General features: G+C 39.0%; 1 protein-coding gene across 3 annotated transcripts in view; it reads left to right on the forward strand.

The window, feature by feature from the left end:
• RBPMS (RNA binding protein with multiple splicing) overlaps window positions 1-22,259 on the forward strand; it is a 205,852-nt gene that overhangs the window by 108,838 nt on the left and 74,755 nt on the right. The gene's annotated exons all lie outside the window — the stretch shown is intronic.

The raw sequence follows: 22,259 nt of genomic DNA on the forward strand, positions 1-22,259 counted from the left end.
GGATACATTTCAATTTCTTTTAAAAGATGCATGCCTAGATTAAGTGTATTTATGTATTTTCATTAGTGTCCTTTTATTCTATCTCTTCCTCAGAAATAACCCCCAAGTTTAGTTGGCTGATAATAAATAAGTCCTTTTTGACTGATTTTAAAATATGTACTTTAATGATGTTTCATCAAAGTTCTTAATTCTTAGCTCTTTCTCTGCCTGCCCATTTGATTTCTTTTGGAATCCCACATGACTTAAAATGGTATTTCTTTTACCTGGTAGCAGTAACGTATCTTTTCTGTGATGATAGTTTTCTTCTAATTAATAGAAGTATGTTACCCTTAAATATGTCATTGTCTGTTCGTAAATAACCAGTGCAGGGTCTAGCTCTGAATATTCTAAATAGATTTTACAATAAAGAGATGAAAAATAGTTTTTTTTTAAGAGAAAAAAAATGGTGATGATCAATCAGAGATGCCCTTAATAAATGAAAAAAAAAAAAAAACACAAAAACAGAGAAACTGAGAATGTATAGTACTAAATTATAACTTGTAAATAAGATATATATTTTTTAACATTCTTTAACTTGTAAGAAAATATCTTTAGAAGGTACTTGTTAGATAAAGTAATTGATGAATAATTAGGAAATTTAAATTTTTTCTGCCTTTATTATAGAAAATTCAAGTAATTATTAACTATAAAACCAAACCATTGCCATAGTGACCTTTTAGAACTGAGTATAGCTGCCATATAGAGTTTCTAAGGCTGTAATTTCTGTATGGAATCAGGCTGCCACTTGTATTTCTCCAGGATAACCTGGAGGGTTTGAACCGCTGACCTTTGGCTAGCAACTGAGCACTTAAACACTGCACTGCCCGGCTTGAAGTAAACACTGTGATTATTTATATCATACTAATTCCATCATGTGCATCATTTCAGTTTTGTTTTGGTTTTTAAGTATCTTAATCTCTCAAACTGCGATGTTTCTTAATATTTGGGTGTAATTAATTAGTTGCTCAGACATATTTTCTTAGCCCAAAGATGCAACCATAAATGCACATTAAATTCCAGAGTTCATAGGGACACCAGGGTACACAGACATTTTGACTTTGGTAAGACAGAAGTCTGGACGAGTCTCTGTTTCCTGTGTCATAGATTTTCCTGACAGGTTGTGCAAGTCAGGACTTTAGGTCTATATTTCTACAGCTTGTGAGTTAGGTAAATTATTTCCTCTAAACAAAACTTAACAAACCCAGGAATCCAGATGTCCTATCTCAATCCCCCTCACCAGGCACCATGTCAATGTGTTTCTTATCAGTTTAAAATTTTCTCCCTGCTCAAAGTGGTTGCGGAGGCCCCGCTAGCAGGATCCCAGCTGAGACTTTTGGATAGAAATTGTGCAAGGCTGCCCGATGAGATCATGAGCCCGATCTAGTGTTTATCTGTTAAATCTGTTTATAACTGCTTACTCTTGACTTGCAGAGTTTAAAGGCAGCCACTTGACGTCACTGGGTTGTGGATGAGGCCCATGCCAGTGTGTGGAACCACCCTTCTCTTCATTCTTTCTGGGATTTAACAGACAGTCCAATTCTTCTGGTCCCCAAAAGAAAGCTGAAATGTTGTTGTTGTCAAGTGTCTCCATAAAAGACGTAACACCAAAAATCACTCATACTCTTTGTTGTTGTTAGGTGTCTTTGAGTACATACCGACTCATAGGGACCCGGTGCACAGCAGAATGAAACACTGCCCGATCCTGGGCCAACCTGACTACTGTTTAGTTATGTATATATATTGTGATTAGGAGTAGAACTAGTACTGAGATTTTCTTTTTGCTGTGCTCCGCTCTTTATCTTTTTGTGTGATGGCCCTACACATTTGGATTGTTCTACAGCCTCCCTAGGATTGTGCAGCACATAATACAAAAGTTCTTGCACATAATACAAAAGTTCTTCTGGAAAGACAAACCAAAGACATTTTATTTTGTGTGAGGAATTCATTAACTAACCAATAGACTGAAGAAGAAAGAACAAATTAATTAAATCTTGAAGTGTTCACATGGGAAAGTGGGAAAATTTAACCCTAGTAAAAGAATCCCTGATGAAGTTTGAACAAGGAAAAGTAACTAGAAATTTTAATGTCTTCCTTAGCCCAGGTAAATAGCCAGGAAGAACCGTAGGTCCTCTCAGATAAACTGATACATATTCCAATGGCAGATTTGATGGGACTTCAGAAAGTTTATGGAAAAATGGAATTGAGAAAATACTTGAATTCTTCCACAGATGTTTTTGAAACCCCCTCGAATATCTCAAGGTCACCTGGCTCTTCTCTAGGAAAAAATCTTCATCATGTTTTACAGGGCTATTTAGGTTTTCATTGTAGCCTTTTATTGTAAAATGTGTTGGTCTACAGGATAAGCACTGGATGACTCATTGCATGGTTGTTGTTGTTAAGTTCCGACTCATAGTGACTCTGCACAGGGTTTCCAAGGCTGCAAATCTTTAAGGTAGCAGAAAGCCTCATCTTTCTCCTGCGGAACACAGCTGGTAGTTTTGAACTGAGGTTAGCAGCCCGATTGATAAACAGTGTGCTACCAGAGCTGTTTAAAACCACCAGCCTTTCATTGGAAACAGGGTGGCGGTGAGTTGGAACTGATTTAACAAGTAGAAAATATAGCATTTGTGGAACATGAAGTCCAAAGAGTGTTTGTTAGAATGCTTTTTGCTAAGAAACCCATCCGTTTTGGAACTGAAAAGTCTTGACTTTTCAGGCTATCAGCATTGTTGTCCTTTGTAGCACATTGTGACACCTTCTGTCACTGTCTTTGTTATTCTTTTTTGCTTTTTAGTGACTGATCATTACTTTATAGTGACCATAGGTTACAGATCACACTCCCACACACTGACTTAATGTTTCTGATAATCTATGTGAATTTCAACTTTTCAAATACAAAACTGGAACCTTTTGTCTTACTCTATAATTGAAATGCATTAGGACATTTTACAGCCTTAGGGAGAGTGGAGGAAGTTACCCCTTACAATGATGTATGGTGACTACACAGGACATTTGTCAGTTGTCATGCTATTTTACTCCTGGTAAATATACACAGTATGAGATGTTTTCTTCCTTTATATGTAATTGCATGTTTGCTTTTGCTGTAGTTATTACATGTAAAAACTATTACATGGATACTTTTTGAAAATGGTCTTTTAAAATAATAGCATCATAAATAGTAAAAGATTTTTTATAAGTAAATAAGGAGGAAGATGAACTAAATAAATATTTCTAGAACATGAGAAAAATGTATATCTATTGAATTCTAAATAATAAAATTATTTAAAAAGTTGTAAGAGAAGAAACAACCAGAGTGAATGAACATAAGAAACAAAGAGTGTAGTGGGCTTTTCTAGAATCTTAATCAAATTGTTAAGTACCATCAAGTTGGTTCTGACTCAGAGCTACCTTTTTAGGGTTTCCCAGGAGCAACTCCAGCTGCTCCTCGGAAACCCTATACAGGGTCGCTATGGGTCAGAACCGACTTGACTGCACTCAACAGCAACAACAAGAGCAACTGGTGAATTTGAACCCCTGATCTTGTGGTTAGCAGTCCAGTCTTATCCTATAGGACAAAAGATTAATATTTATAGAAAAATACATGAAGTCTATTTTAAGGCTAAATTAAATATAGTTTTTTGTTGGTTTATTTGTTTTATAACAGAACATTTTGAAAAATTAGTAGTATTTTGAGGAATCAATGTGTGCATTGCATAAAAGAATTTAAAGCTTTATCTAGCCATTGTTGTTATTGTTAAGTTCCTTTCTGTCATTTCCAACTCATAGTGTCCTTGTATAGGGCCTCTGAGGCTTTAAATCTTTGCAGTAACAGAAAGCTTCATTTTTCTCCAGTGGAAGGACTGGCTATCTTGAACCGCAGACCTTGTGGTTCACGGTTTATTTAGTGCTTATCAGAGGGACCCACCTCGTTCTTGTAGCCATTGTGTGGCAAATTAATTTTTAAGATCTATATTTTAAAATTAAAAGATAAAAATAGTTTTCCCAGAAAATTCTTAACATAACCAGGTAACCAAGAGTTCTTATTATTTTTCATTGTTTTAATCTACACTGTTCTTTTTTTGCTTTATACAAGATATCAATCAAAAGTAAATGAAGATGGAGGCAGAGATGAGGACATGGAGAGAGAGCTAGCAGCTGAGAACTGTAAACACATGGAAAGAGAAAGGCTGTGGGCTGGAGTCCACTAGGCAGAATGTGCCCTTTGGTTGTGTAAATTATTATATATTCCTGAGTGTTTGGGGGTACATCAAAAATAAAAAGGAAGACATAGAGAGGATAGAAGCAAAATGCTGTCAAATGATGATGCATGGTAGGAATTGTAATCATTGAAATGAAACGAAATATGATGAGTTGTGAAACCGATGTACTCCCATGTAAACTATCACTCAAGTCACAATAAAAACTTTAATAATAAAGTAAATGATTGAACACATACACTGAGATGAGAATGTGTTATGGGAACTAAAGAATAGATGGAAAGGAATCCATATCACAAAGTTGGCGATTACCAAAGTATAAAAGGGTTGTTTATACACATACTTTCAAAATAGAAACAAAAAGTAGAATCTGTGCAGAATGTTACAGTGCAGTTTCTTATAGATTTTTTTAATATTCACTTAGAAGACAAATGTAATGATTTGTGCAAATAAAAAACATTCAATAGAAAAGATGATTCTAGGTTTACGGTCTCGCATACAGTTTAATGAAAAAAAGCAAACTGACGTATGAAAGAGAATCTGGTTAACTGTTTTACACATCTTAGATTGCTAAATAAATCAGTAACAAAACTAATGGAGGAAAGACTTTTTTTTTAGGCTTTGGAACATCTTAGAAGGAAAATGTTGATTTTTCATACACTTCGTGACATTTTTTTTTTTTTTACTTAATTGGATGAATGTTTACCAAACTCTGAAAATACACAACTGTTCTTAAAAAATAATTTTAATTTCCTAATAGGTAAAACATACTAGGTGATTGATGTATTGTGGTGGTTTTATGTATTTATGTATGACATTGCATGTTGGGGGTCTCACACCTGTACTGAATCTCTAAAATTGAGGTTAAGGGTAGATGAGATCTTATATTTATCATGTTTTAGAGAATTTATACATTAAAGGAAGAGTTAAAAAAGTGCTAGTGTCGGGCAGCTTTGATTCAATTCCAGGTTTTCCACCTATTACCTGATTTGAGGCTCCTCTGAACCTCCGTTTCCCCCCACCTTAATATGCTATGGAGTTCTAGTGTGGCGCTGTAAGATAAGCATTTAATAACAACAATATGCTATGCTATGATGGCATTTTTCGTAACTAGAGAAATGCCACCTGACAGCTGTTGATGTTGAACAGTTGGTTCTGACTTACAGCAACCCTGTGTAGGGTTTTTACGAAAAGAGGCTGCTTAGTTTGAACCGCCAACCTTGCTGTAAAGATCAACTTTGCAGTCCAGCACATGGGTCCACAGGGCCAGGTGGTGGTTGTGGTTTGGGCCATGGCAAATTAAATGAGAAAGGTATAGCAGCTTGTTGTTTTTAAGTGCCGTGCCGTGGAGTCCGTTTCAACTCATTGGAACCCTGTACAGGGTTTCCGAGGCTATAAACCTTTACGGGAGCAGAAAGCCTCATCTTTCTCCCGTGGAACAGCTGGTAGTTTCAAACTGCTGACCTTACAATTCACAGCTTGATTCGTAACCACTATGCTGCACAGGAACTTTTTAAAGTGTTGAAGAGCAGAGATGTCAGCTTGAGGACTAGGGTGCGCCTGACCCAGGCCATTGTGTTTTCAATAGCTTCATATGGATGCGAAAGCTGGACAGTGAATAAAGAGGATCGTAGAAGAATTGATGCCTTTGAGTTGTGGTGTTGGAGGAGAATACTGAGGGTGCCATGGACTGCCAAAAGAACCAATAGATCTGTTTTGGAAGAAGTGCAGCCAGAGTGCTCCTTGGAGGCCAGGATGGCTAAGCTTCGTCTCTCCTACTTTGGACATGTAGTCCGGAGGAAACAATCGTTGGAGAAGGATGTCATGCTGGGTAGGGTGGAGGGTCAGAGAAAAAGAGGAAGACCTCCAACGAGATGGATCGGCCAGGTGGCATCATTGATGGACTCGGGGGTGGCAGCGGTGGTGAGGTTGGCCCAGGATCGAACATTGTTTCGTTCTGCTGTGCATGGAGTCGCTATGAGTCGGTTCCGACTCGATGGCACCTGACAACAACAACAACAACAATGCTACCACAGCAACTTGTTGTTGTTAAGTACCGTGGAGTTGGTTCACTCATAGTGACCCTGCACAGGGTTTCTAAGACTGCAAATCTTTACGGGAGCGGAAAGCCTCATCTTTCTCCCGCAGAATAGCTGGTAGTTTCAAACTGTTGACCTTGAGGTTAGCAGCCCAATTCGTAACCATTATGCTACCAGAGCTCCTTACCAGTGCAACTGGCACTCCATAAATGGTAAAAATGCGGATAATTAATGCTGATGATGCCTTCACAAAGGGCTGACACATTCCTTAAATCACTTTTCTAAAAACTGGTTTTTAAAATCATTTCTGTGGAATCCTAAATTGCATGGAGTTCAGAATACTTCTAAACACTGACTTATACTTGACTGTAAAGGATGTCACGTTCATTCAGCCGTGTTTCTTCGCAGCTCTTCCGGGAAGCAGATGAGGTTGTGTTCTCACTATTGTCAAGCCTACAAAATATTGTAAGCCAAACAAAGACACCCTCATCCCTCTTGGTTTTCCACACTAATTGTGAGCATGGTTTTCTTCATTTCTGATAAATTCCAACTGATTATCTATTTCAAAATAAAGGCGCCCACATCCATTCAATACAAATTGTTGTTTTTACCAGCCAGTGAAGTTGCTAAGTTGGAGGTTAGTGTATTCACAAGTTCTTTTGCTGAGAAGGAGACATTCAGCCTGAACCTTGTCATGCATGTCCCCAGTAAGTGGCCTTAGAGGATGCAGGCCAAACACTGACTTCAGTTGCTCAGAGGTGAGGAACATTCTGACTCACTCACTTTGTTTTGGCTCTCTGTGCAGCACAGGAAGTACTTTACAGTGAACTTCCGAAGTTTACATTCTTTTCAGCTAACTTGTGCTTAAACTCCCACTTTTTGTTTGGAGAGATCTTGCAAACCATTTGATGGTCTGCGCTAAAGTTTTCAAAAGGTATGTTTAAAAGAACAAACTACTGCTTTTCCTTATTTTCATAATTTCACTACATTCAGCAGTGAACATATTCCTCTGTCCCTTCCCGTCCTCCACCCTGCCCCCATGGATTGATATCCATAATGGTGTTAATAAGTAACCTGGGCAACCAATAAATTTTTTGGTGTAGGTGTCGCTCATTTTTAACCTCAGTTAGGTTGGAATCAACTTAACTGGTAAGGTTGAAGATAAAAAGCTGTTAATTTCTAAACAGATTTAGGTATTTTTATATAATGCATTTCTCTTTTTATAGAATTATCATCTTGTTGTGCAACTTAAAAATCAGTGACTAGGCTGTATCTAGGAGCTCTGGTAACGTGTAGTGGTTACGAATCAGACTGCAAACCACAAGGTCAGCAGTTCGAAACTACCAGCTGTTCTGCAAGAGAAAGATGAGGCTTTTTGCTCCCGTAAAGATTTATAGCCTCAGAAACCCTGTACAGGGTCACTATGAGTCGGAATTGACTCAGGGTCGCTATGAGTCGGAATCGACTCCACAGCACACAACAACAACAAGGATGTATCTGCATTCTGCTTCCTTATAGTATTTAGTTTCATTAAGATGACCTAAACTTGATCATGCCCACACAATGTAGGAGGGAGACTTCACTGAGTCTTATCTGAGGGGAGTGGAGAGGTGGTGGTTCCATATTTAGAGAGCAGAATCAGGGTTGTGAAAATATCCTTAGAGGCCTGCTTTGGTCTGTGTCTTATCTTTAGATGTCTTTTTCAGAATAGTTTTGGAAGGTTTTAGTTTAGGCAACTGTCAATTTTCAATTAGAGTTTATGTATGTCCGAATTATTTTTCTTTTCTCCCCAGCTTCTTTTTCCTTCTAAGGTAGCTGCTAATAGATACCCAAAGTAAACTTTGCAGAATAATTCTGATACTAAATGGGTCCTCAAATGACCTAACAAATACTTGTTTTTGTTGTTATGTGCCCTGGAGTCAGTTGCAACTCATAGCGACCCTGTACAGGGTTTCCAAGGCTGTAAATCTTTATGGAAGCAGAAAGCCTCATCTTTCTCCCACAGAACAGCTTGTAGTTTCAAACTGCTGACCTTGCAATTCACAGCCTGATTCGTAACCACTAAGCTACCAAAGCTCTGGTAGAAGTGTGTTAAATGCATTTTCTTAGACTGGCTACCTCACAAGTAGGACTTATTATTCATTATTCATATGCCTTTTTAAATAACACAGACACATCTTAATAATTCTGAGTTTTTATACTGCACATTTTAATCACCTAACAGACCATAAAGCACCTTTAGACACACACACACACTGATATATAAAGATAATCAAATTGTCTATTACTTCACAATAACCCTGACGTTCATATAATATGTATTGTGTGCAGAGGCAGATCAGTCTCTTCTTTGGTAATTAGAAGTTTAGTGTACAATTATGTGTATATTAAGGAGCTGAAATGCTAGCCTAGACAACAGTAATATTTTTTCATGTCTTTAAAAGGCCTGTATAATCCTCTACTAGTAATATATTTTGTTGAATACATTTCAAAAATGTTTGCAACAGTACATCACCAGAGAGCTACCAGAAATTCAAGTTGAATTCAGAAGGACCTGAAACAAGGGATGTCATTCCTGATGGCATTAGCCCACAGCGCCACACCAGGACTCCATTTTTCTAGGTTTAGGAGGCATATATATTATTACATACACCAGTCTGTAGACGTCATCCTAGGAATCAGGCTTGGTGATATGTCCTGAGTTGGAATTGAGTTTGTTTACACAAATAAAAGTGAAACCAAGAGTCAAACGTTTCTCAAGTCACTCACAACCAAACCAGACCCACTTCCATTGAGTTGCTTCCAACTCTTATATAGGATTTCTGAGACTGTAAATCTTTATGTAAGTAAACAGTGTCATCTTGTTTGGGGACCTGTTGGTTGATTTGAACTGCCACCTTGCAGCTATTATTTCCAGTGGTTATCATACAGTGCCACCACTATTGTAATTGTTAAGTGCTGTTGAGTCAGTTCTGATTCATAGTGCCCCTTTATAGGGTTTCCAAGGAGTGGCTGGTGAGTTTGAACTGCCAGCCTTGTGGTTCAAACAACCTTTCGGTCCAGTGCTTGTCCACACCAGGAATCCTTAAGTGACCTTGCTGTTAAATGCAGTACAGGTGGTTCAAAGTCATAGCAACACTATGGTTAGCAGTCCAGTGCTTATTTGAGTCACTAGGAAACATTAAAACCCTGTATTAGGCATAACATGGCTAGTGAGGGGCTGAGATTAGAAGTTAGTTTCTTGATTGTTGTCCAAGCAGATTCCAAAAGTTCAAGGAAAAATTCTGTTATCTGTTAATTCCAGTTTTCCATGAAGTGCTTGATTTCCTGCTCGTAACACTTAAATACTTGAGTTTACAAAATATTATTGGAGGAAAAAAATCAAATCAAAATTGAAATTGATGAGAAACCTCTGGAAACAATCTATGTATTCCTTTCATGTTACTAAAACTTTCAGAGCAGTGTAGAATGTCATTGTGTTTTATGAAACATTTGGTTTAGAAATTTTTATTTACTTATTTATGTATATATATTATAATTTAAGGGGCTAAAAACAAGAAGAAACAGATCAAAATTATCTGGAAACCTAATGCTTACTAGAATGCAGTGTAGCAAGGGATTGCACCTAGACTTTTATAGTCCAGCTTGAACCTGAAAGACTGTCCATTTGGTGTACATACACAAAGAAACCTTGGAAATGGATTTTATTTCTTAAAGTTCAATGTAGATAATATTTCCAATGGGATGGATGCATCATTTTCAACTGAATTGGCTTTAGGTATGGAATACACTGAGGAATCTACTCATTTATTCTGAGGTAAATCCAGGGCCAGTGCTGAGAGATAGTTGGATGAAGAAAGAGAACAAGGCATAACTGGTGTGATAGAGTTTCTCAATGGGCAATGACCCAGCAGTACAGGCTGTTGTACTAACAGTCCTGATGATTCCACAAGCAATTCCCTTATATAGGAGAAGTATGAAATACGGTTTACATCTGAAAGATTCTTCCTTTCACTTGGTCTTTCTCTGATGTAGCTCACATGGTGTTAAGTTTCAGCACAGTGGTTAATGAACACCCTTTGTTATTATTTGATAATAGTCTCAAATTCATAAAATAAAGAACTTCATAGAAATGTAAAGTACAGACATATGTACACACTCAGTCATAAGAATCAGTAAACTGAAATCTGCTCTTAATTCTTGAAATTTTGAGGGATTACTTGACTTTTCTCAATTATTAGGGTTTTTGTCTTTTCATGTCTTTCATAGGTAAAATTCTACTACTAAACATCAGGAAGTTTTGGTGAAGCAATTTTAACACATGATATGTTTATACATGGTAGAGTATTTATACTTGTTCGTTTTCAGAAACCGTTTTGAGTTGTCAGATATTTTTGAAATTGTGACATTTAGTTTGTATATCTTAGATTCATCTTTCCTTTCCCGCAAATGCTCATTTTTATTTTTGTGTTTATGGTCCAGCTTTTTATTTAGCTGACCCCCACACTGTTGTCTCTGCATGAGCATGTTCACCATACTAATAATGATGTAGTTTTGTATTTGGCCTGTCACTGTGTCCTTTTAAGCTTTGAGTAGAATGGTAGCTTTCACAAGCTCTTAGGAGAAACTTGCATACATTCTAGAGTCACTCTATAATCTAACTGAATGAAGGTTGTACCTTACGTACATATAGAAGAGAAAGCAAATAGCACTCAGAAATTGTAAACGTATTTTGGCCCCCAAGAGGCCTCAGAATATCTCTAAGTGTATGTTTTCCTTCTAGTTTCTGATGATAATGACAGATTGAACAATAACAGTTTTCAGAAAACAGTTTGTATTTCTAATTTGTGCTTTTAACTTCTAAAAGGTAAAAGTCAATTCTTTTAGCTTTATTCCATTTTACATTGCTGAAAAATTTGTGGGCCCCAGGGTATTTCTTTTTTTATGGCCTAAATGCCCTTTGAAAGTAGTTGTTGGAATTGTCACTGAGCCAGCACCCAAGTCATGACAATCCCATTACCCAAGGGTGCAGACAGGACCTTTGTGATACATAGGATTTTCATTGTTTGATTTTCAGTAGCAGATCACCAGGCCTTTTCTCCTAGCATACCTTAGTCTGAAGCATAGGTGAAATAGATTCAAAATCACAGCTACTCAGAGGATTCCAGAGAGACCAGTGGTGGCTCTACATGGATTACATTAGCTGGGAATTAAACATGGTCTCTCCCACATGGAACCAAAAAATCCTGCCACATCAGGGCCTCCTGAAAATTGTGGGAGCCTTTTTATTCTTGTTGTTGTTAAGTATCGTGGAGTCAGTTCTCACTCATAGTGACCCATGCACAGAGTTTCCGAGGCTGTAAATCTTTACGGGAGCAGAAAGCCTCATCTTTCTCCCGTGGAACAGCTGATAATTTCGAACTGCTGATCTTGCGGCTCACAGCCCGTTTCGTACCACTACGCTACCAGAGCTCCTTATAGCCTTCTTTATATAAAGTGATTGAAAACCTAATGCCATGGCATTGTTGTTATTAGACTGTCAACAGAACAAACCATTGCCCTGTCTTGCTCCGTCCTCATAACTGCTATGTGTGTGTGAATCTATTGTTGATCCACCTATGTTAGTCCATCTCATTGGGGGCCTTCTTCTGTTAAACTAATTCCCGACTTTACCAAGCATACTGTCCTGTAGGAACTGGTCCCTCCTGATAACATATCCCATTCAAAGAACAAAGCTGTGGTGGCGTGGTTATAAGTCATGCTGCTAACCTCAAGGTCAGCAATTGGATTCCACCAGGTGCTCTGCAGGGGAAAACTGAGGCATTCTGCTCCCGTAAAGATTTATAGCCTCGGAAATCCTATGTAGACTCACTATGAGTCAGAACCAACTCCTTGGCACACAATTACCAACCACCATTCAATGAACAAGAGATGATGTTTCACCATCCTAATAAGCATTTTAGCTATACTTGTTCAGGTTGCATCGTGGGGATGATCACAAAAACAGTATTCTTGGTAAAAGAAGACAGTGACAAAGACCACATATTCTATGACTCCATCTATATACTATTTTGAGAAGAAATTGCCAAAACCCATAGAGGCATTATGTAGATGAGTGGTTACAAAGACCAGGGGGTGAGGGAGGAAATGCGGGTTTGTCAACTAATGGTGTGGAACATTCTTTTTGGGGTTATTAAAATATTTGCTGTGAATAGTAATGATTGTAAAACTCTACACTAAGTATTACTGAATTGTACTTTGGAAAAGTGAATTTTATTAAACTATTTTTAAAGTAAAACATTGAATTTTCAGTTAAGTCTCCATTAAAATAAAAACAAATGTGGTGCTGTCAAGTTGCTGCCCCTTAGGGTCTCTAAAACGGTAAATGTTTATGGAAGTAGAATGCCCTATCTTTGTCATATGGAGTAACTGAATGCTTTGAACCACCAACCTTTTGGTTGGTAGCCAGGAGCTTAACCACTGATCCAGGATAGTAAATTCAAGATTAAGTGTGTTAAATAGAAATTTAGATCATAAAACAGACTTCAGTGTTTGGTCACTTAGGCATAAAAGTACTCAAATACTTTTTTGTGGTTGAATGAAAGAAATCTTTTGCACTTAGTATATTATTAGCGTAACTCCACCTTTCAGTAAGTAATCCTGTAGACGTACTGTGAGTTAGGTGTTGGCCTGCTAACAGCAAGGTCGGCAGTTCAAATCCACCAGCCACTCCTAGAGAGAACAATGAGGCTGTCTGCTCCCATAAAAACAGTCAGTTTCAGAAACCCTTTACAGCATTGCTGTGAGTCAGAATCAGCTCAGTGGCAGTGGATGGGTTAACCTCTGAATAATCTGTCCATAGCTTCACTTCCTGTTGTTAGTAGGACTAGTCCATGGAGAAGGACATCAAGCTTGGTAAAATGTCAGGTCAGTGACAAAGAGGAAGACCCCCCAATGAGATGGAGTGACATAGCAGCAGCAATTATGAACTCAAACATGACAACAATTGTGAAGATGGTCCAGGACCAGGCAGTGTTGTGCATCAGGTCATAGTGAATTATAACTGACTCAACGTCTTAACAACAACAACAGCATCCTCCCCACATACTATACGACTGGATGTCTTAATAGTATAACATGCAGGAATAGGTAATAGGAATCATTCTGTCTGCTGGTTAATTTAATAGCTTGTTCTAGTCAACTGTAGGAAAGGAAATTGGTGTTGGAGCCATATAGTTTACTACAAGGAAGACAAGAGGTTACTACAAACTCCTGATAGTTTGCTAAAACCCACCCAGTTATGATCTCAATGAATTAGATTATATGTGGTTTCCAAAATCACCACACTATTAGCAAACTATACAAGTAGTTTCTGACTTACATTTAATTACTTCTGAGAATTGAGTTAGTTCTTCCTTCCCTGTGGATACATTTCTTGTTCTACGTTTACAGAAACTTTCCCAATTGATTAAACTATCAATGCTTGACAACTGTAAACAGTTTGTAATGAAATCACTTCTTACTCCAATACACAGGCTTTCTTTGGAGACACTGAAGTTAACCCAGTAAAACATGTGTCACAAAAAAGCAAGTCAAATGATTTTCGTTGTTGTTGTTTCCCAGTGCGTATAAAAGTTATATTCACACTCTATTGTAGCAAGAGCCCTGGTGTGGCAATATAGGATAAGCACTGGAGTGCTAACCTCAAGGTCGCAGTTCAAATCCACCATTTGCTTCTCAGAAGCCCTATACAGAGAGGGTTACTATGAGTATGGTGTGTATGTTCTAGGTGGACATAGCAGTGGATTATCCAACCCAATTTAGGATGAGACAGGGTTGTGGAAGGAGAAATGGCTAGGCAGGGATTTCTGGATCTCCACATGTCTTAGAGCACAAGTACATTTGGGCATGGGTAAAGAGGCAGTAAGTAGCTTTTTACAATCACCCAGGGAACTCAAGATGAAGCTGAATCTTATGAAATTGTTTTTACTTTACTGTTTTTTGCTATTAAGTATATTAAATGGCAGTTTCATCTGGTTCAATACATATATCCCTCAGATCCACTCAGTTGGAATGGGATGTATGAGAAAATCTAGGAGATTGTGGTGGAAAACTACCTTCACTCTTCAGAAGTAAATCACTTGTACCTGTTTTCTAGAGGAGAGCCGAGTCCATTGACAGTGTGTTGAGTTGTAAGTGGACCACTACTCTCCAATAGGCAGTGTCATGTGATTTGTGACGTTGTAGCATCGGCATTGGTCTGCAGACCACAAGGTCGGCAGTTCAAACCCACCAGCTGTTAATTTGGAAACCCTATAGAGGTCCACTATAAGTCAGAACTGACTTGATGGCATTTAACAAGAAAATCCTTGTGGAAGAGCTTCCTAAGACTTTTGAATTTGCCCATATTGTTGTTTCACAAAGACTTTTATTCACAGACTCACCAGAAAAGGCAGACATCAATCACTACTCAGTCCTCAGGATACACGCACCCAAGACATGAACTTACATAACCCTTTGTATGTTGCAGTCCTTTGTTAGCAGGGTTTCTGAGGAGTGGCTGGTGGGTTTGAACCACCGACCTTAAGGTTAGCAGTCCAGTGCTACACCAGGACTTCTGACCTTTAAAGTAGTGTTTCTTAAAGTATTGAAGAGCTAAGATGTCAGCTTAAGAACTAAGGTATGCCTGACCCCAGCCATGGTATTTTCAATAACCTCATATCCTCATATGCATGTGAAACTTGGACAGTGAATAAGGAAGTTTGTAGAATAATTGATGCATTTGTGTTAAGGTGTTGGAGGTGAATATCGAAAGTACTATGGGCTGCCAAAAGAACCAACAGATCTGTGTTGGAAGAAGTGCAACCAGAGTGCTCCTTGTAGGCCAGGATGGCCAAACTTCGTCTCTCATACTTCAGACATATTGTCAGGAGGGACTAGTCACTGAAGAAGGATATCATGTTTGGTAATGTGGAGGGCCAGAGAAAAAGAGGAAGACCCCCAATGAGATGGATTGGCAAAGTGGCATCATCAGTGGGCCTCAGTGCGGCAACAATTTTGAAGTTGGCCCAGGACCGGGCAGTGTTTCGCTGTATTGTGCATAGGGTCGCTATGAGTCGGTACTGACTCGATGGCACCTAACAACAGTTTGTCACAGCAGTTTGCAGGGGAGAGCGTTGTTAAAATTCTGGTGATAGAACTTTTCAAAAATGGTTAATACTTGTACATGCTACAAATATTTTAATAGACAGTTAGATTAAATACAACACTAACAGAAGATTGGTAGGGATTCCCAAGTTCCATACAACTAGAAACAAATGAGCCTAAATGTATCGTAAATGAATAACATAACCACACTGAAAGTAGAACTAATCTGAAGACCTTTTTAATACTTGGTAGTGAGTATGGTTCTTTAGGGTAAAGACCAAAGAACTGTGAATATATGTTTAATTGTAGTTGCTAGGTTTATTCTGTTGTTGTTGTTGTTGTTAAGTGCCATCGAGTCGGTTTATTCTGTAGTGAGTGGTATTGGTTAGGTTTTCTGAAACTGTTTACTGTGTAAATGGATAATGAGAATCAGTATTCCCATTGAGGAGGAGTTATAAGGAAAGCAGATTATAGTCAACCCCATGGTGTAAGAGTGTATGAATTAACTCATGGGTTTTAGTATATCCAAGCTTTTGTTGTTGTTAAGTGCTGTCGAGTCATTTCCAACCCACAGCCACCCTGTATAGAGTTTCCAAGGAGAGCAGCTGGAGCTTGAACCACCAAGTTTGCAGTTCAAATGACTTTGCACTCTGACCAATTAACCCACAGCGCCACACCAGGACTCCAGAATATCCAAGTCGATGTAGAGAGATCAATATGGTTGTGAGAACACAAAGGTGTGTATGTACAAATCTGGGACAATTTGAGCACCAAAATAATAATGGTAGTAGTGAGTTATACAAGGGGCTTCAAAAAGTTTGTGGGAAGATTCTATTATCTCATATTCCCATGTTCCACAAATTTTGAAGCTCCCTCATATACCAGAGAATTAAATAAGAATCTATGAATCAATACTGATTCTGTATTTATTAGTAAAGAAAGGAAAGCTCTTTCAAGATACTTACGTAAAAAGGTAAAAATAATGACTGAAGTAGAGCCACTTGGCAAGTGATCAAACTTACTATCACTAGAAGTGGACAAAAATGACATCATATTCCTGATGTGTAATACGGAGGACACAGCTGTCTTTTGTGATATTCCTGCCCAAAATGCACAACTAACTGAATCTAATCAAGATGAAAAAATCAGATGACCCTATCTTGAAGGACATTTTACAGAATAAATAGCCTGTACCCTTCAAAAATGCCAAGGTCGTGAAAGTCAAGAAACTATTCCAGATTGCAGGAAACTGAAAGATGACAACTGAAGAGTTCTGTGTAAATGGATTCAATCTGATTCAAGAGAACAAAGAGATGTCTTTGTTTTGGGGAAATCAAATGCAAGTATGTTGTGGTAAACCAGTATCATGATTGTGGCTTATCTCTTAATGAGTTGGGAAAGTAATTATATACTTTATATACACAGGAACACACATACATAAGAGGAAGTAACTGGGGGGGTATGTGTGTGTGGAGAGAATGAAAAAGCTAATGTAAAAAATGCTAACATTTGAAATACCAGCATAGCTGGCTCAGTGCCACATGCCAGAATGTCCACTGTTGGTTCCTCTTTGCTTCTTCCAATTTTTCATAGGAGAATCCTTATTCAACACTTCCTTTTTAAAAAGTCTGCAGTGGAGTATTAGACATTAATTGGTATTGTTGTGTGATGTCAAGTTGGTCTCACCAGGAGCAGAAAGCCTCAACCTTCTCCCAAGAATAGTTGGTAGATTCGAACTGCTGACCCTGAGGTTAACAGCCCAGTATGGTATACCACTAGAGCTCCATATTTAAAATAAATTCAAACAGTATAAAGTTGTATAGTATAAAAGTTCATTCTCACCCTCACCACCATGGTTACTACTATTACAGGATAGTTATCACTTTTTGAACTAATAGACAGTGTTGAGCATCTTTTTTTTTGTTGTTGTTCTAAATCCTTATATTGTTGTTGTTGTTATGTGCCATGGAGTCAGTTCCGACTCATAGCGACCCTGGACAGGGTTTCCGAGGCTGTAAATCTATGGGAGCAGAAAGCCTCATCTTTCTCCCGCAGAACAGCTGGTAGTTTCGAACTGCTGACCGTGAGGTTAGCAGCTCGATTCATTACCAAAACGCTATCAGAGCTCCTTAAATCCTTATATAGTTCTGTACATTTTTCTCAATATCTATAGTTCTGCCTCATTTTTTATCATCTTTTTTTCTAAATTGATGGTTTAATTGACTTTAAATTAATTGTCCAGGGCTGACAGTCTGGCTTCTTTTAAAAGGATAAAACTATTTATGAGGACTCTAGAAGATAGCCCTTAGCTCACTAAATTAAAGGATGTGCCAAAGAACCAAGATTCTACTGAGCATCAGGGCATCATTGCATTCCTGTTCTCTAGAGAGAGGCTATTTAAGGAATCTCTTCTCCAGGGACCTTCAGTTTCTGTGTCTCTCCATTCAAGGTTCAAAAGTCCATAAGAGAAAGCATGTTGGGTCAGTTTGGGCAATGCCTGCCCCTAAATAAGGCAGCCATTCTGGCCAAGCCCTCGCCCATGGCTCTTTGTTGGCTGTGTAGATACAGTAACTGCTTCAAGCCTGCTCTCTTCTTTCCAGTCTTTCCTCCACTGAGTCCAGTTTTCCTACCATCAATAGAGTTTTATACAGAACTACTGTGGCTCTGGTAGCATAGTGGTTACGAATTGGGCTGTAAACCGCAAGGTTAACAGTTCGAAACTACCAGCTGTTCCGCGGGAGAAAGATGAGGCTTTCTGCTCCCATAAAGATTTACAGCCTTGGAAACCCTGTACAGGGTCGCTATGAGTCAGAACCGACTCCATGGCACATCACAACAACAACAACTGTGGTTCTCAAGTGTGTTTCCTTGATTGGTGGCATCACCTGGAAACTTGTTAGAAATGCAAATTTTTGGGTTCCATCACAAAGCAACTGAATGAACTGACATTCTGTAGGTAGGGTCCAGCTACCTCTGTTTAGTAAGCTTACTTTCCATGTGATTCTGATGTACACTAACATTTGAGGATCATGGTTCTACTACATAGCTCGAATCATATCGTACTCCCAGCTTAAAAGTGTTGATGGCTCCATGGCGCACACAGTCCAAAGTTCTCACCAGTGCACATATGATCCTTTGTGCTCTGACTTCAGCCTGCTTGTCCAGTGATAACTTCCCTTCCGCCAGTACACATAGCAGTCTCACCCTTCTCCACATCCTGTCACACAGAACTCTGCTGAGCCCTTTCCTGGACTGCCACCTGGTGACCTTGTGCTCTTCCATCACTTCCTGTGAGATGCTTTTCCTGACTCCTTTTCTGTCTTAACCGCACTTCGCTTGGTGCCCTCAACTTTGGTGGGATGAGGTTCATGGAAATGCTTCTTGAGGCAGGGAACTCATTCAGCTTTGTGTTTTTGCCACCTTAACGAAGGTTTCGTGATCAGTTAAAATTTTTGGTTTTGGTTTTATTTTTTTATTATCAAAACTTTAAACATACCAAAAAAGTAGAATGTGCAGAATAATGAACATCTGTTTACTTTATCTGTTTTTTTCCGTATTTTCAAGTAAATACATTTTATGTTACAACTATATATTTTTTACATTCAGTAATAAAACTAAAAACATTGTTTTGTTCTTTTTAAGTATCATGGATTCTGTTCTGACTCACAGTTACCCTACACAGGGTTTCTGAGGCTGTAAATCTTCACAGGATCAGAAAGCCTCATTTTTCTCCCATTAAATGACTGGTAGTTTCGAACTCTGCTGACCTTGAGTTTAGCAATGTGATTCACAACCACTACACTACCAGAGCTCCTTAAAGACATTGTCTTACATTACCTTAACATCAGTGTGTCGTTGGGCAGCACATACAGTTAAACTCTAGCCTACTAGCTGAAAGGTTTGGCAGTTAGAACACACCCAGAGGCACCTGAGGGTGGTGACCTGATTTAGAAAGGTCACAGCTGAGCTGGTCTCTACATACAAGGAGTCAACCGTGAGCCAGAGTCGAATCAATAGCATGTTTGGTAAGGTGGAGGGTCAGATCAAAAGAGGAAGACCCCAAGCGAGATGGATTGGCAATATGGCAGCATCAGTGGGCTCAAGCATGGCAACAATTGTGACATTGACCCAGGACCAGGCAGTGTTTCATTCTCTTGTGCGTATGGTCGTTATGAATCAGTACTGTCTTGATGGCACCTAACAATAACTATCACCGTAGGAATCCTGGTGTAGTGCTGTGGATTAATGTGCCAGACTGCAAAGCCATTTGAACTGCCGGGTCCGTGGTTCAAGCTCACCTGCTGTTGCTCAGAAACCCTGTACAGGGCTGCTATGGGTCAGAAATCAACTCAAGGGCACTCAACAACAACTATTACCATAACGTCATTGTGTCAGCCAATAAAACTGACATTAATACCCAAGTTATCATGTGATTTCCCATCTGTATTCATTTTTATATTTTTCCCAAAAAACCTTTCATATCTGGTTTGTCCCAGTAAAGGACCGGTGTGTGCAGGCCGCTAAGTATTGTAATCATCTTACATACTGCCCCCAATTTTTGTTTTGTTAGTCAATGAATTAACTACAATATTTACCTCCAGTCCTGTGGGATAACATTAATCCAATACCAGTGACATTTTTGAAGAAAAGTTGGAATGATATTTTGCTTTTATGTCCAGAATAATACCGTCTGCTTTTACATGATCCCAAACCCATGATTTCTAGTTAATAAATCACTCAGCACCAGTCAGTGTGTTCAAGAAGCCAAAATCCCAACAGACTATAAAACAGGAAAACCACTTGGGATCTGGGCTTTGTGGAATATTCAGGCAGTAACTTCTCTATTTTATTTTCAGAAAGTCACCAAAAAGAACTATCATTCATATACAATGACTTTTTGGATTCTAGTCGAATTGGGTCTTCAGGACTTGATCATTTCCATTCACATTCCCCATTTCCTTTGATTTTATTATGTGCGAGTTTTTCCCTTACCTTTCTAGAACTCCAGGCTTTGTTATGTTTATGGTGGTTGTTGGTGATTATGTGCCTTTGAGTGGGTTCCATGTCATAGTCACCTTGTATAGGGTTTCCAAGGCTGTCACTGGTAGTGTAGTGGTTACGAATCAGGCTGCGAACCCCAAGCTCAGCAGTTCGAAACTTCTACCAGCTGCTCCGTGGGAGAAAGATGAGGCTTTCTGCTCCCGTAAAAGATGTACAGCCTCGGAAACCATGTCCAGCGTCGCTATGGGTCAAACCCGACTCGACAGCACTTAACAACAATAATAATTCTTAATTGACCAGATAGCCTCATCTTTCTGCAGTGGAGTGACTGGTAGATTTGAATTGCTGACCTTGCCCAACTTATAACCACTTCAGTACCAGGGCTGCTGCTGTTGTTGTTAAGTGCAGTGGAGTTGGTTCTGACTCATAACGATGCTGTGTAGGGTTTCCAAGGATCGACTGGTGAACTTAAATTGCCATCCTTGCAGTGCATTAACCCGCAGCGCCAGCTTGTTGTTGTTGTTGTTAAGTGCCGTCTAGTGGATTCCGACCCATAGCGACCATGTATAGGGTTTCCAAGGAGCAGCTGGTAAGCTTGAACCACCGACCTTGCAGTTCAAATAACTTTGCAGTCTGATGCATTAGCCTACAGCGCCACACCAGGGCTCCTGTTGTTGTTGAATACCATGGAGTCGGTTCTGACTCATAGTGGTCCTGCACAGGGTTTTCAAGGCTGTAAATCTTTATGGGAGCAGAAAGCCTCATCTTTCTCTCACTGAACGGCTAGTAGTTTCGAACTGCTGACCTTATGGTTAGCAGTCCAATTCGTAACCACTATGGAGTCCTAGTGTGGTGCTGTGGGTTAATGCGCCAGACTGCAAAGTCGTTTAAACTGCAATGTTTGCAGTTCAAGCTCACCAGCTGCTCCTTGGAAACCCTATACAGGGTCGCTATGGGTCGGAATCGACTTGACAGCACTTATCAACAACAACAACATGCAACCAGAGCTCGTAGAGAGCAGTAAAATGGCATTTTAAAGTTTTGTCTAAGTTGTTTATTAGACAGTGGTGGCTCCCTGGTAGAATTCTTCCTTCTGTGTTTGACTTCCAGCTTGTCCTATCTGGTTTTTGCTGATATGTGTTACTATGAGTATTCTGAGTGCTTTTCATTAGAGCTTCCAGACTCTAAGATAAACTAGAAAGAAAAATCTGGCAATCTGCTTCTTAAAATCAGCTAGTGAAAACCTATCAGTCATAGGCTTGGCATAGGACCAAGCAGAATTTTGTTACCTTGTAGGAGAAATAAAAATAAATAACAGATTCAAAAAATGTTTTTCAACAGATAACCAAGAAGCAATAACTGGCCTTTGATGTTCAGAGCAGCACAATGTATAAATAGTTTTCATTTTCCCTAGGTTTCTCTAGTAGCTCTTTGTGTGCCATATTAGAGATCAAATTTTTCGCACTGTTGGCAATTGTATACATAGGATGGCATTGCAAAGGTTGTTGAATAAAACTGTTCTGAGGGTTGGTTGAGTCCAAAAACTGCGGCAGGGGTGAGAGCTGATGGAGAGGGGACTTCATATTGGAGAATTGAAGAGATTTACAGAGGAAGGTTCAGAAAGGAAGAAATGCAGTGAGGCGTTTATTGAAATGGAAACTCTTTATGGCCCAAGAAAGAAAACTGTAGAAGCATAGGTTTAATGAATTTTAATTTGCCTTGGTAGCCCCTGAAATAGTAGACCACTTAGGATGTGTAATCTGTATTATGTATCTTCATATGTCCCAGAGTTTACCTGCTGCTCCTCAGAAACCCT

This window comes from Chrysochloris asiatica, unplaced genomic scaffold (genome assembly GCF_000296735.1).
Source record: "Chrysochloris asiatica unplaced genomic scaffold, ChrAsi1.0 scaffold00011, whole genome shotgun sequence".
In the NCBI taxonomy this organism is placed as follows: Eukaryota; Metazoa; Chordata; class Mammalia; order Afrosoricida; family Chrysochloridae; genus Chrysochloris; species Chrysochloris asiatica.